Here is a 14,726-nt window from a genome sequence, read left to right as displayed (position 1 = left end):
TTTATCACAATTTTTAAAAAAAGTAAAATCTATGATAGGATTGGAAAGCAACATGTCTTCATAATATGTGACCTGGAGGGGAAAATCTCATAGAGATTTTGTGACTTAATATCTACTTGATCACCCAAGTTTCCTTACATGCTACTTTCCTACTGGGTTTGTGGGGTTTTCACTTCATAAGAACTACAGCACCCGCTGAAGGAAATCTATTCTGAATCCTTTCTCCTCTCCTTCCCTTCCTCCATCAAATATTAATAATGTACATGAGCTATCAACAGAGGCTCCTTCTTGCCCAGCATTTTCCTCTTTTTATTGCCAGTCACTGTGCTGTGCACACACTGTCCTATGCCATCTTGCAGTGATGGCATCAGAGCACTCCAGCGTTCTTCTGAGTCTGTTTTCCTTCTCTTGTCACATAAATGTGTTTTTATTTAACAGTATTTTTAGTCTCTCTGGATCTTCTGTCAGATGATGGCAGTGTAAGGTGGAGAGACACTCAGACCACAGAAAGGGTTGTGATGCTGCCAAAGGGTAGAAAAGGGGGATTCATATAATCTTTTCCCTGAGATATTTCCATGCCTATGGCAATTTACCAGCTGGAAGCACTGGGAAAAACTTCTGACACGTTTTCAGAAACCCCTTCCTAAAAACAAAAGTAAAGTCATGTAGACTGGATGGAGTATGCAGAAAGATCAGAAAGATCCTGCTTATATCACTGGGAGTAAATTTGTGTCCTTCAAATTTATCAGGAGGAAACACAGTGAATCCCAAGCATGCAGAGACATAAATTTATTTTCCTCATCTTTCTGAAGTCAGTGATACAGAAATGATCTAAAATAATCTCTAAAATACAAACATGAAGGACTGCTTCTGCTCAGAAGACAGGTCTGCATAGTAACACACAGAAAAGTGCTGGCTACTACATCTTGAACCAGAGAAGTTTAAAAGAATATAAGTTATTAATATAGTAAGTTTTCTTTTATGTATCCTAAGACTTGATTATAAAGAAATTGTTTTATATTTTCATAAGAAAGTTTGATAACTTTGGCAATATTACAACACATTGCTGAAGAGTTGGAAACAACTATTTCTTTGTTTAGCTCTATTTTCCTTAAGTGTAGTCCAAGTTACAGCACAGAAGAAATCGGTCTACAAATAAATTAATTATAAAAAAAAAAAAAAAAAAAAAAAAAAAAGACTGATACAGAGAGTTCTGCCTGAAATGAACAAATAAATTTACATAGCATCATTTTTATGTGAACAACGATCCCCATAGTTATTTTCTCCAAAATACTTGCTGTGCCTTCAGCCACACCTGAACTCATTTGACTGGATACAGATTTCTTTCAAAAACAATGGCACGATTCTGACTCCTTTACATGTTTGAATGTATGAACTCTTCTAACATTTGCAGCGCAGAAAATATCCATCTTACACCCTGATGATAGGACCACTTCCAGACCTGGAAGTCACTGGGCAACTTTAGAGGAAGACTGGAGATTCGAGGAGTGTTCCTTTCCTGTTCCCTGGTGTGAAGCCATGCAGAGAGAATTTTCCTGGGCTGGATGGGATTTTTTTTTTACCCTGGCAGCTCATAAAAGAGTAAGGCATGTGTCATTCAAATTATTAAGATGTAGTGAAAATAATTGTAAGCCTATTTAAGTATAAGTTCTTTTATATTGTGTGTAAGATCATTGTGTTAAAATTCTTAGTAATTAAAAAAAAAATCTGAGCCAGAAGTAAAGAATGTTAGTAGTTGTACCTCCCTGTAATCTCTTTTCCTGCTGAAAGCACAGCAGATGTTTGATTCCCATGTTTACATTTTTAGAGGCAGGCGTAAAAAATATTGTGCTAACAGGCAGGCAACCATAAGTATTCTCTGTTTGGATATTTAAGTATTCTCACCATCATAGATGAGCAAAGTTAAATGGGAGAATAGACTGGGCTGTAAACATTTGTTCATTGAGATTGCCTTGCATGATGCAAGAGCATCAGTGATAGCATGAGAGGTACTGACTACTCCACTCTGTGCTCTGGGGAGGTGAGGGGGCCCTTTGAAGAGAGGTGGGAAGAAAAGAGATTTCAATTCTTCTGGACCTGGTTCTCCACAGGGGCATTCCAATATGTTACCATCTCAGCCAGAGCCCAAAACTTATCCCAGAGCCATTGAGCCAAACACTTGCAGCTGTCAGCTTGGAACCCGGTAATGTTAGAGTTCCGTTTTGTCCAGGCTAGGATCCTATTTAGTGAAGAAATGGAGTCAATATGATTTGTTTGACATGAGTCAAAAAGCATTTCAGTGCACTACTGGAATAGCTCTTGAGTGTGGAGAAACGGACTGCTTACATTTTGTCAGGAGGGCTAATGTTTTCTCAGGCTTTGCTGGGAGATTAAATTTAAAAAAAAAAAAAACCCACAAAAAAAAAAAAAAAAAAACAAACAAAAAAGCACCACAAACCAACCCAAAAAAACCCCACCTGGGTTTTGTGGTTTTTCAATGTCCTTTGAAAGTGCTGAGCAAGTTTATACAGTTATCCAGATAAGGTGAACAGAAAGGTTCTGGATTAGGTTTACATGTAGGCATTGAGATAAAGCATTATGATCGAAATCTTGCTTTCACCGTCTCTCTTAAATGTTAGCAGCTGCAGTTGTGTATTTTCACCAATTAATGTTTTATTGCATTTGAAAACTAGAGCAGAGGGAGACTCAGGAGCAGAGCTGCAACAAGTACATCCGGTGACAGAAGCTGGCAAAACCCAAGTCAGAATTCAAGTGTAGACAAATGCTGCAGTTCTCAATGGTGGCAGAGCCCAGGCTGTAGGCAGCTGTTGGATGCTGTGGGAAGCTGGGATTGGGTCCCTCCCCAGACTGTGGGAACACCAGGGTTTCATTTGCATAATGGCGCAAGCTAATATTAGGAGCCGCTGGGCTCCCAAGCTGGAGTTTACCAAGGGCTCCTTTCACTGTGGGAGAAGGACTTACCTCTCAGGTTTTAAGGAAAAAAAAAAAAAAAAAAAAGAAAAAGAAAAAAAAATAGGATGGAAAAAGTGTTTACTTCTTGATGCACACATTCTTTCAAAGACTAGCTTCCCAGAAAATTGTGTTTTGGATGAATGTGGCTGGCCCCCTCAGCCAGTCAGACAGCTTCTGTGAAACACCCACTTAGGCATGGGGAGAAGGGTAATCCTGTTTTATTTTCCAAGAGCAACAGAAGAAATGGAACTGTACCCAGCCATGCCTAGTGCCTAGTGTCATCCTGTGCTCTCCCTGACTGTCATGCTTATCACCCTCCCCCCAAACTCAGAAACTAAGCACACATATTCTTGCTCTGATCCAATCATGACAATTTTGGTTTTTTGTAAGGGTGAAAACTACAAAATTTTAAAGCACATTGGATAGAAAGGAATTACTTTAGAGGCTTCAGATAGCCCAGAAAGGAAAACTGCCATGTATAAGTTAGAACAGAGGTGTATCTCTGGAAAGTTACCACTTATCTACCTATGGTACAAGGACCATCTTCATCCTGCATAGTGAAATAACTTCCTGCTTGCCAAGATCAAATGTGTAGCTGAGGTATTTATTCAGTTCCTAAAATGTATCTATACCTGCCTGGAGGCACATCTACACAGGTTAGAGAGTTATTTACCTAAAAAGAATGGAACCCAGAGCGGTGTAGCCTCCTCTGGTAAAAAGTCAGACAAAAAACGTCCCCCCCACTTGTGAGGACTGAAACCCCTTCGGGCTTGGTTTCAGGCAAAAACCTCTGCAGATAAGATAAGCCTGGCTGCAATCCCAAACTGAATCCCAAACTGGAGTTCTGCCCAGCCAGCTGGGAGAGCTGGGAGCTGTGCAGGGGTAGTGCCTCCAGTTCTGAGATACAGAGGATGCATCAGAAAGGGTGAGAAGAGCTCTCTGGCTGCTTCTGCTGGAGGTGTGGGAAAAGGGTGAGCAGGGAGACAGCCACACTCCAGGTCTTAAGTAACCTTAAGTATGAAGTGAAGCCACAGACTAAGCAGACACTGCAACCTGTGCTTCACCAAGCATTCCACAGCAGGAATACATCGTGACAGACGGGTAGCTGGGCTGCTGGTGGCAGTGGATGGCCTTGAACTCCAGCCCCAGGTAAAGCACATCCTGAATGCTGATGCAGGACAGAGCTAATGATCATACTGACAAGGGTGGTGGCCTGCTGGAATCTTATGCCTGGAATCTTCCTACTGCCTCCTTTGGCAGTCATAATTTTAATAGCACAATTACAGATCTCGGCTGTCAGCTAATGTATAATTTTGCAAATCTCAATCAGTGGTTGATGAGAAGCCCATTTCCAGCATGGAAGCTGGCTCTTCACCCATCAAGCAGCAGGGTTGTCCAACACCCCACATCACAGCAGGAAAATGGCCCTTTCTAGTCTTCCTGAAACAGATTTGGAGGAGACTTTTGGAGGTATAAGATCATTCAAAATTAAAAAAAAAAAAAAAAAAAAAAAAAAGAATTTATGTTTAAAATAATTAAAAATAAATTATTCTGACAATATGATCTTGGCAAAGAAAAGAGTAAAGCTCTGTATAATAAAATTAAAGAAATACAGGGCTGCTTTTCTATTCTTTTTCTCGTCCAACTGGTGTTGTAGAAGCATGGAGCAGAGTTAAACCTCTGCTGGTCTTCCTCTTGAGAAGCGTCATGAAAGATGAGTGCCTGTCCTACTCCTGTGCTCGCAGTGAGTTGCTTTTTTCCCCATCCACCCAAGGGAGGCAAGATGTGATCTCTACAAGCAGAGGAGGAGTAGTTGTGGTCATATTGCTTGCCTAAGAGGATGGTCACTCACTTTGTGTAGGGTCAGAATCAGCACTATTTGTGCACAGGGAAAAGGAAAGGTTTCACTCTCGGGGCCGGGTTGGTTGCTAGCTCAAAGCTCGTGCTGACCCTGAAAGCAGCACACTGGGATGTAGCAGCTCATCAGACCTCTCCACTTGGGAAGGTTGGTTTTCTGCCTCCCTCCAGCTTTGCTGGAGGAAAAGAGTATTGTGTGAGTGTCTCTTTCTCATATGAAGGGAAAGGGTTCCCATGTCTGGCCATAAAGGAGTTATCATTCTCCTCTTCCTTCCCTTCCAGAAGAATGAGAAGAGATGTGACAAGACCTATTGTGAAGTGAAGGGTGTGCTTAAAAAGTAGAGCTATTTTGTCAAGTAGAGAGCAACTCCAGCTTAGGTATACTTCAGTTTGCCTTTTTTAGGTGGAATTAACAGAGTTCATGTGCACTCCCTCAGTCTATTTCTGGGCTTAGCTAGTTTATGTAACAAATCTTTCACACCAGTTTTGGCCCAGATCTCATAAGAGTATTCTGAGCAGGTTTGAAGTCTAGGTGATGGTCAGAAAGAAACAGAAGGAAATATACAGCCAGGAGTGAGCCAGTGGCAGAGGAATGGACTGGATGCCTTTGCTAATGATAGGATCTGCAATTTTATCTGACTTTTCTGTTCAGGAAAGAGTGACAGGAGTGTTTGAGAGCTACCCACTCAGTATGCCAATATGCAGACACCTCACCTTTGTTTTTCTGAGCTAGAGCTCTGTCATCTGATAGCACCTAAAAATTATAAAATAAAATGAACCAAGAGGCAGATGTAAAACCTCACAGCAGCACTGAACTTTGCACGGTTTAATTAAAATGCATAATTGGATTAGCAAACAATAATTTGGATTATTAGACTTGCCATACAACAGTTTTCAAATGCATGATGAATCTCAACAATGCAAATTCTCTCAGTTAAGTGGGGCAGCAGTTGAAGTGCACTAATTGTTCCAAAATATAGCTTGGAAACAACTTTATGAAACATTTATTAAAAACAAACAAACGAAAAAGGGGAGCAGGGTGTCCCATCTCTGTTCAAGGCCGGTCTGGATGGGGCTTTGAGCCACCACCTGTTACAGTGGAAGGGGTCCCAGCCATGGCAGGGGCATTGTTCTAGATGATCTTTAAGGTCCCTTCACACCCAAACCATCCTATGATTCTGTGATGATTCTATGATTCTCAGGAGCGCTTAAAAAAACCCAAACCAAATTGAAACAATAACAACCAAAAAAAACCTTAATAGAAACTTTTTTGGCAAAGTTCCAGGATTGTCAATAGCATCCACTAATTCCGTAAGCCTGATCTATAGCTCACATCAGTAGCTTGATTTTTGAGGTTGGACTAAGTAACTGTGCTTTGAAAATACATGTCCATATATGCCATGTCAGATATCTAAACTGAGCAGCAATATCCAACATTTAGTCTTGGTCTGTGGTCATTGCTCTGACTCTGTATTTGCTACTCTAGACAATCATGCAACAAGAACGATACTGTGCTAATGCTCAAGTTTGAGAATACCTGGGAGCCAACATGTCCATAGTAGAACTAGCAAACAAACAGCATGGATTCAGCCAGGTTAGTGTCTGCTGATCGTTACAGACGTTAATCTTCCATACCGGACAAAAGACAAGCTGATTTAGATGTTTGACCTTTTGCAAACATGGTTAAACTGTAAAGAATGGAAACACAGTGAGGAAGTCTGGCACTCATAAGAATACAAAACCCCAAAGCCAATCAGATGTCTGATTCTTAAGAGATGCCTAGGAATTGGAAGTGCTGCAAATGAATTTTCACTGTGGAAGCTTGCTGGAAATGTTGCCAAAATATGATTCCCAGTAATTATTTGTAGCCCCAGACAAGTGTCATTGTTCGTGACCAGCAGTGTGGAAGTAACATAAAGTGAATATGTGGAATTCTGTCTAAAACAAACAGCTCAACATTATTTGCTCAGCTAGTGAGGAGCATTGTTTCTGTGAATGCCAGCAATAATAGAAGTCTGAGCACAATATTTCAATAATAGCTTAAATAATCTTTGATCAAAGAGCAGCAGGGTGGTATTAAGAGCCAGACAGATTAAATCTTCCTCAGAGAAGAATACGGAGTCCCAGAGCTCACCACTGCTCCAAATGAATTGACTGGAGGCACTGGTCTTTTCTCATGCAAGGGATGCAACCAGGCAGCGTGTGAGCAGGGAGGGAGCAGAGCAGGGCCATGTTCCTTGGGCAAGGCTGAGGTGACACCTACCTCTGCAGGTGTAGAAGGACAGTGAAAGATCCCCACAGAGAGGCACAGTGTCTGCCTTGTCCCTTTGACTGCCTGACTCCTGGTCTCTGAGGGACCAGAGGCACCGCTTGGGTCCCAGTCCTCCCTGTCTTGGTGCTGCCTTTCTCCATTAACTTGCTCAGAACAGTTAATTCTTTCCTGACCCAGGAAGCAGCAAAGGAAAAAAAGATGCAAGGACTACAGTCATCACCTTCTGCGTGCTGTAAGGTGAAAAATGGAAGAGAGTGTCCAGATGGACATATACCTGTGAGACACTGTGATTGCATGGATCTATGTGATAGTCACCCCTCTGCTGAGTGCTGCCAGATGCCCAAAGCCTTGCTGTGTGGCTATCCAGCGTAGAGAAAACAGTACCATGAAGTGTGAGTTCATTTGAAGAGTTGGATACAGCAGGCAGGGCAATCCATTCTATCTCCCTGCAGCACAGTGTGGACACACAGTGTCTTTCCTCCCTGCAAGAAACTCTGCCTCAGCCATTTTATGCAAGTTATAGCCCATGGCAGAGGAGGATCTGTGGCTGCCTGGTGGCAGCAAAACAGAACAACTCCATCACAAAACTCCTGTTCACACGCTAAGGAAAAGGCATTTGCATGCTGTGCTGCCACCTTATAATACCTACCACTGCAGTACAGAAATTCTTTGGTCTCCTACCTTTAATCTGTACATACCTGTGGCTATCTCTATACACAGAAAGAGGGGATTAGAAAGGATATTGTGCATTCAATCCTTGGTATCACAGACAATCCTACCATCTGGATTTGTACTCCATTTTAAGGTGGGTCTTGGTAAATCAAAGTTGTTTGCCGTCTGCAGAATAAAGAAAAAGAAGGTGGGAGGTGAATGTAAGAAGGGATTTCATCAATGTCTCTGATTATCTGAAGGGAAGGTGTAATGGGGATGGATCCAGGCTCTTCTCAATGGTGCTGAGCGATAGGAGAAGAGGTAACAGACAGAAACTGGAACAGAGGAAGTTCCACCTGAACATGAGGAACCTCTTTCCTGCATGGGTGACCAAGCACGGGAACAGATTCTCCAGAGAGGCTGTGGAGTCCCTCACTGAAGATATTGAAAAACCATCTGAACAGTCCTGTGCCGTGTGCTCTAGGATGACCCTGCTGGAGCAGGGAGGTTGGACCAGATGACCCGCTGTGGTCCCTTCAGCCTGACCTACTCTGTCACTCTCAGCAAGTGCTGCACACCATTCTTCTTAGGAAGAGGCACTCCCAAAATGAATCCTGCCTGCCCTAGACTAAGCCCTGCAATGCTCATCTTTGAAGGTCTACAGATTAGCAATCTCCAGTGTGTACATACAGGTCCCGAATTATTCAGGAGAGTCTGGCAGCACCACATCACCCAGCTTAACTAAACAATCTACTTGTTCTTAGTGCTTTCCCTCATTATAGCATTTTACAAAACCTACCTCAATTAAAGCTCACAGCAGTCCTGTGAGTTAGCAAAATGTCATTATCCCAATTTTACAGATGAAAAAATTGCAACAGGGAAGTGAAATGCTGTGCTTGAGGGCACAGAAGGATTAAGCATTGGGAACTTTTGCCTCTGTGCAGCATAGCCAGCCTCCAAGGGCACTGAATGGGCTCTCAGAGATGCTGAAAACACCGCACTTCCCCTTTGCAATGTCTGTGTAGTGTCTGTAAGGTGACAAAAGAGACTGGTCTGGGATCTGGGTGCTGGCATACAGTATCCCATACTCACCTTGCAGAACTAGGATGTGACATGCATGTCCTAAGAAGGAGAAAATCATCAACATGACCTTTCTTGGGCTATTGTGGAGTCTCGGAGAGCTGCTCTGTGAACAAAGAGGGGCCAGAAACAACTTAGAGCACTCTGAGGCTGGGCCAAGCCACAGCAGGCACTGTACCACCTTTGACCGCTACTGGATTCCAGAGGGCTCAGGACTTAATCCCCAAACCATGCTGCCTTGTTGAGCCAAAAACGTCGTGCTGACCACAAACATATCAAGGACGCCTACAAGCAAGCTGAGGCAAACACGGATCCAAGTGGTGTGACATTGGCGACCCAACTGGAGTGGTGCAGGGGGCAAACTTCTACTCTGAGTCATGCAGCAGAGATGTGAAGCTGGGTCTCCCACCTTTTGAGCCACCACCCTAGCCAGAAGGCTCAGATGTGTGCAGCTGACACTCCTACACCCTTCATTTTCATGTAAATGTACAGAAGGCTTTATTTTTCCTAATAAGAAAGGAAACCCCCCATTCTACATGTTAAAAAAATGCTTCACCACAAAGCAGAATCATTACCTATTACTCAGATGAGCATAAAACACTTGGGTCAAAAGGCACCTCAAAGCAGGGTTAGCTCTGAAATCAGACCAGGGTACTCAGTGTTTTATCCAGTTGTGTCTTGAAAATCTCCAAGGATGGAGATTGCACAATGACCCTGGGCAACGTGCTCTAATGCCTAATTTTCCTCCTGATGATTTGTTTTTCTTTATATCCAGCTGGAACCAGTTGGACTGGTGTCCTAGAAAGTAGTGTGTTGTTTCGTCTGCGGCTACTTCCAGAATTTTTTTCCTTTGTTTAAAGCTCTGCTGTTAAAACAAACAAACAAACAAACAAACAAACAAACAAACAAATAAATAAAATTTTAAAATAAGAGACCATGGAAATTTTTCAGTATGGATTTTAGTACAGTAGCACTCTGTAAAGAGCTCAAGCTGAAGGCTCATGATTACATCAGAAATAGAATAAGAATATATATATATATATATATATTTAATGTGACAGAATGCACCAACTTTTTAAAAACACCACTGTTATTTCATTTTCCCCCTTGTTTTTATGAGACAGTGTTTTCATGTCCCTGTAATGGAACACAGATCAGAGGTCTCTAAAGTTCTCAAGTCTGCATCACGTCTTAATACCCTAAGGAATAGGTAACATGATTGAAATCTGCTGAAACTCACCTATTATATTCTTGTTACATCAGTAATATTAGTCACCTGTTACTTTCTTGACATTCTTTTATAGAAATATAATACTCTTTTTTTTTGGTGAAATTATTTACTTCCCTGACTTGGGGGAAGGGGGAAGAAAAATGCGAAGTGCAGGATCTAAACTTCACCTGAATCACTTCTCAGTAATTATACATACACCAAAGCCAGGAACTGTGTGTGCCATGAAAATGAGGGAGGTAACGTGGCTCTCATTTGGCTTTGTTGTGACAAACTGCACGATAATCCTGTGTTGGACTAAGCCTAACATTTATCTGGTGGTGCCTGTAGCTGTGCATGGCATAGCTGTGAAATATTCTGCTGTGTTTACTTCGTTCAGTGGGCAGGAGTTACTTCACCCACCTCCCAGACAGACTGACCTACTCCATGGATATGGAGTATTCCTTTGTCTGGCAACCGACAGAAACGTAGCGTTGACAGAAGCCCAGAAATGGAGTGGCGCAGAGGTCAATGGACAAGAGAGTGAGGAGCTGGGTGTAACTGATAGGGGGGTGTGCCAAAAGTGATGCCAGGCTGTTCTGCCACTGGTATCTTCTGGTGGGAAGTTAGTGAAAGATCCTTCCCATGGAATGAAATACAGAGGGATACGGTATTAAAGCTGCTTCAGCCTTCAGACACTGCCATTTGCTCATGCATATTGAGGTCCATGCTTCCTGCACCTCGGACTGCAGATGAAAGCGTAGTAATCAGCGGCCACATTTCCTGGAGAGCGCCGAAACCCCACTGTGAGGCATCCAGGACCTTGCTCTGCTCGCTCCTCCCTGTGAGTTCCTTGTTGCTGTCGCTATCTTTCCTCTCCCTCTCAGGTTTCAGCTGATGTGCCCTGCATCAGCAGGAGGACAGCACACAGGGCAGCCAGCTCTGCCGTGCTTGAAGGGAGAGATGGAGCAGGGAAGGCCGATCGTACCCATGGACTGAGATCCCTGACAACCAAGGGAGCCGTACTCCTGAACTGTGGCTCAGTGGTTAGTGCAGAGCAGCTGTCATGAATTGTTCTGGAGAATAGTGACTTTTGTAACTTTCACTGCTCCTTTCCCCCACCCCCCTCTTTTTTATTCCTGTTTTTTTTATTCCTCTTTTTTATTCACTGTTTCTACACCTGGTTGGGGATCAGAGAGACAAAGCCGTGAGCTGGCTTAGGCACTGCTTGGACCATAGGTGCCACAGTGATGCTGCCAAAGGAGCTGGCTGGTTGGGGAGGTGGATTTGCACCGATGTCCCTGCTGCCAAGACAGGCCTGGGAGAGAGCTCAAGCCTAACTCAGGTTTACTCGTGCGACCTGTGGTGGCGGCAGTGTAGACATATGGTCTGTTTTACTTGAGGCCAAAAGCGACAATTATTTATAACTCAGTCTCGGGCATAGGACTGCACTCTTCTATTTCTCACCAAGATGAGTAAGATGCAATAAGAGGGTCTTATTCTCATGCTCTTTTTTCTCTCCTCCCTTGCTAACAGAAAGATTTTGATTGGTTTCTGCTATCCTTGTTTTGAACACTCACGTGATTACATTGTGAAAGTGTCAGATATGAAAAATACCTGTCTGTATTTTGGCAGAAATTGAGAAATAACTCAGTAGGATGAAGTTCCTGCATTTGTAAACACAGCATCATTGTTTAGCATTCAAAGTTCTGCAGTGAACCAGTCACATAACCACGAGTATTTCACTAAAATTCAGTGCAGAAGGTCTTACCTGTTTTTGTGCCCATACCCTCTTTGGACAAAATGGTCAAGGGGAACCTGTGTCTTCTTTTGAAAACACCCTTTGATGTTTAGGAATGACATTTTGGTAAATGGGACATGCAATCCTATCATTTTATTACACTTCTAGAGTGAAGTGAAATTTTATTAAGTACTGGGAAGAAAAAAAAAAAAAAAAAAAAAAATCAATAGAGTATTGTGAAGTTTCCCCTAAACTTAGCTGTGAGGATCTTATTTGTGCCAGAAGGTTCATCCTGCTGTCCCTGGCATCTCATTCCAGAGCCCAAAATGAACTGAAAGCACAGAAATAACTTCACTAAAGCTCATAAAAGGGCAGGGTGACATGCTGATAGGAACCCCAAAGTCTGCAACCCTGAGAGGTGGGAGCAGTAAACGTAGTGACTTGTGAGAAATGTTGTGCCAGAGCTCTTGGTGGTTCATGTAGCCTCAGAGGAAGAGTTGATGAATTTTCTCTCTCCTGAATCAAGGATAGCTAGAAAGCAGCACCAAACACACTGATGGCTGTCACCCATTGAGGTGCACAGGGCTTTCCCCAAACAGAACTCAAAATGAATTTTTGATGAGTTAATATATGCTGTGCTTAAGGCCAGGTTTTGTCTTCTGTGAGCACACTCCTTGAAGTTAGCAGGAGTCCATGCAGCGTAATGTGTAACCCACCACAAGTCAATGCATCACAACCTGCTTCAAATAATATTCAAGGGCCCAAATCCAAAAAGCACATCTCCAGCTGCTAGAAGGTGCATCAGCAGAGAACTTTCCCTTATTTCAATAGAATCACCTCCAAGGATAAAATTGCTCACATCCATAAATTGGATCAGGACCTTGAAGCATATTTCTCCTGGAGCCAGGATTGAGTAGCTGAATTTTTGTGAGCATAACTGAATATTCTGCATGTGCTGAAATCACAATAATAGACCCAATTTCTTGAATCTGGAAGAAGGCCTACATGCCTGCTTTCATGCCTTGCTCTATTTTCTGAGACCAAATACCTGCTGTAGGAAAAATACACAAAAGAAACAGGAAAGCCCCTGCTTGAGATAAGGCTAGAAATGTTCCAGTTCTCAGGGGCTTGTTCCATAACCAGTAATGAAGTGAACTCTTAGTCCATAAGATGCATATTGAAAGAAAGCAGATTATATAGTGGCATATCTTAATTGTCTCGTCACGGAAACTGAGGCATTTTTTTACATGTTATAAGAGAACACAGAATGGTTTGAACCCCACTGCTATTTTATTAAAATTATTATTTTGACTGTACATTATTTTCATATCTCTGATGAAATATTTTTAGTTAGGAAAGAAGGCTTATGTAAGAAAGTGGTTATTACTGTAACTCCAGAATGCTGGACATTTAGGATGTATTAGGCACTTTTGGTCATTGAAATTATAGATTCTTTTCCTCAGTGTGAGGAAAGAGTGCATGGGGAGTCAGTTATCAGTAGAGGTTTCTATCACAAAACAACCCCTGTGACACTATAATGGTGTCCAGTCCACTATTATAGGTTCCAAAAAATGAAGTCTGAGAAAGAGGATTTCTGTCTCTTCTCTTTCCATGTCCTAAAATTGCCATCTATTTCATCCCTATTGAAAGGTGAGAGGTATCATCTGCCTTTGATCTTTAACAGGAATGCTCAGAAACAAATGGCATGTTATATAAAGGACATTTTTATTAGATACTTAATATTTCCCCAAATAGCTGCAGCATGAAGAAGCAGAGGTCAACAATGAACACGTGGTCTAGAAGCTCTGTCTTCTGACAGCAGTGCATAATTTGCATTAATTATGTCTATAGCCATTACATCTGACTCCAGTCGAGGCTTTTCTAAGCAAATGAGAGATCCCCTATTTGTACCAAGAGTGTTGCTTTGTCTGCCAGTGAATTGCACTTTCTGTCTTTAAACAGAGCTTTTCCATCAGGTGTCCAATAGCCATGATTTTCACAGCAAAGTTTCTCTGTTTAAAGCCTTTAGAACTGCATGAGAGCATTCTGCAGCCTGAAATGATTACATGTTGCATGGTTTTCAAACAATGTTTGAAATGCTGAGGTGCATTTTTATATGTAGGATTTGCAAGCTGTGGTTAGTTATACATACCAAAAATAGCTTTTTAAGAATGTTCAGCCAAATGGTTTGCTTTTATACAAGAATGTACACAGAGACCAAACCAAGAAATTTTAGATTTAGTCAGGAAGCTATTGCATAAGTATCAATCAAAATTTTCATATAATTGCAATGTGAGCTGAAAAAGAAGACTTGAAGTGATTTTTCTCTGCAGCAGTTTTCCTGGTTAGCAGTTCTTTGAAATGTTTCCTTTTCCCCATGAACAGCTGTGAAGTCCTGCAAGACAGCTGCCTTATTATTCTGGCAAGTGTACTGCAACACATCTTTTGTAGCCCAAAATACAGAACTGCTTGGGGCTCCCTGACCTGAGGCAAAACAAATATAATAATCATTTACCTGCTTCAGTGCAAGTTTTGTCAGAAAAATGCAAACTATTATATGTATGTAAGATGTATTATATAATTAAATGTACTGTCCATAATATTGAGAGTAAATTCTAGATTCTGTATAAAATAAAACATATATAGATAATTGAATCCACTTTCTGCTGACCTTCTTAAAGGGGAGACTGTTGAGATACACAGAAACTTCAGGAATCCTCTATTCTCTAGGAATCCATTTTCTAAATATTTGAGCAACTATTTCCACAGAGGTTCTCAGGCTAAAAGTGAATAAAATGTAACCATTTTTACTACTACCCGGAATAGCGTAATTATTCCCCATCAATTTCATATACTCATGAATATGCATGCACTACTACTTTCCTCGCAAAATGGGAGAAATGTGAGAAAACTAACTTATGGCTTCAGAATATGTTAAATATTTC

Source organism: Hirundo rustica, chromosome 1, assembly GCF_015227805.2.
Source record: "Hirundo rustica isolate bHirRus1 chromosome 1, bHirRus1.pri.v3, whole genome shotgun sequence".
NCBI lineage: Eukaryota > Metazoa > Chordata > Aves > Passeriformes > Hirundinidae > Hirundo > Hirundo rustica.
Note: the sequence above shows the minus strand (reverse complement) of the source record.